Below are 1364 nucleotides of genomic sequence, written 5' to 3' on the forward strand. Positions count from 1 at the left end.
TTTTGATGACGGACTGGCGACTTAGAGACCCCACGTATGATGGAGGGCCTTTCAGTGTAAGATCAATGTCACTGCCGCACCAGACTAAACTAAACAGCAGATTAAACTACTCACATTCTGTACTGAAATAATATAATATTACAAATTATTTTTATATTCATGCTTTTCTTGTGTGCGTCTCCAGCTTTCAGAAAACACTGGAGGAGCAGTTGGAGAAGCAGAGGGAGGCTCATCAGGAGCAGCTCAGCCAAGAGCAGAGTAAGGAAACATCTATTTAATCAACCTCTAGTATGCCAAGTCCCAATATAGTATGGCATAACAAGTCAAAACAATACCGTTATATGTCATATAAATGGCCAAAAATCATACTATATTTTCTTTTGCATAATATACTATGTCATAAAAAGGCATCATACTGTACGTCAAAAAACAGTAATATTATAGCATGTTATTAAAACATAGTATAATTCAGAAGTTCTAAAAATATGTCAATCAAATACATTATGTAGAAAATATATTTAAGTATGTCATGAAAAAGCAGAAGTGTATTATGTCAACAAAATACTGTAGTTTAGCAATATGAAAAAATACAGTATACAGTATATATTATTAAAATATCATATTTTTATTGAATAGTCACAAAAATATGATAGTATGTCATGTAAAAATAATTGAAATAGCATCTAGTATGCCATATAATATGCCATAAGAAAGTCATAGTATAGTACATCAAAACAGTAGTATGTTAGTATGACACTACAATATAGCATAGTATGTCATAAAAAAACATATTATACTATGTTGTAGAACATTGAACAAAGTCTAGTATACTGTGTCATGACAAAAAATCCATGAATCATTTATTACGGTCAAATCAAATTACAGTATAGTGTGCAATAAAAAGTAATAGCATAGTGTTTTAGTATTTGTTGTCAATCAAGTATCTCAATTTGAAGGATTATCTAATGTTGTCCTTCTTTTCTCTCGACACCAGACAAGTTTCCAGCCCTGAGGACGACGGGTTTCTTCTTCTGCGGTTACTCTGAGAAGTAACTTTAACAGTGGGGTGTAGTTCAACTTTATTAAAAAAATTGCTGTGCATCTGCATAAAGAATAATTTTCGTATAATTCCCTGCGTGTATCTCATTGAAAGCTCGGGAGGAGACAGACGTCTCTACTCTACCACGGTGATGCACACTGATGTCCTCACTGCAGTGGGGATCAAACCCGGGCTGACGCCACCCAAACCGGGGACAGCGTAATTGCGCCACCATGTCATTCACACTCTAACGCGTCCCTTTGTTGCCTTTGACTTCTTCATGTGGCTGAACGACCTCAGAAATCGCCACTCTGCATAAGACTGG

General features: G+C 35.4%; 1 long non-coding RNA gene across 1 annotated transcript; it reads left to right on the top strand.

Moving 5' to 3' along the window:
- Nucleotides 1–1111, top strand: LOC144405551 (uncharacterized). Its single transcript, XR_013467201.1, has 3 exons — nucleotides 1–56; nucleotides 185–258; nucleotides 995–1111. It is a non-coding gene; the product is annotated as an uncharacterized LOC144405551 (long non-coding RNA).
- The last annotated feature ends 253 nt before the right edge of the window (nucleotides 1112–1364 follow it).

Source organism: Gasterosteus aculeatus, chromosome 1 (assembly GCF_964276395.1).
Source record: "Gasterosteus aculeatus chromosome 1, fGasAcu3.hap1.1, whole genome shotgun sequence".
Lineage (NCBI taxonomy): Eukaryota > Metazoa > Chordata > Actinopteri > Perciformes > Gasterosteidae > Gasterosteus > Gasterosteus aculeatus.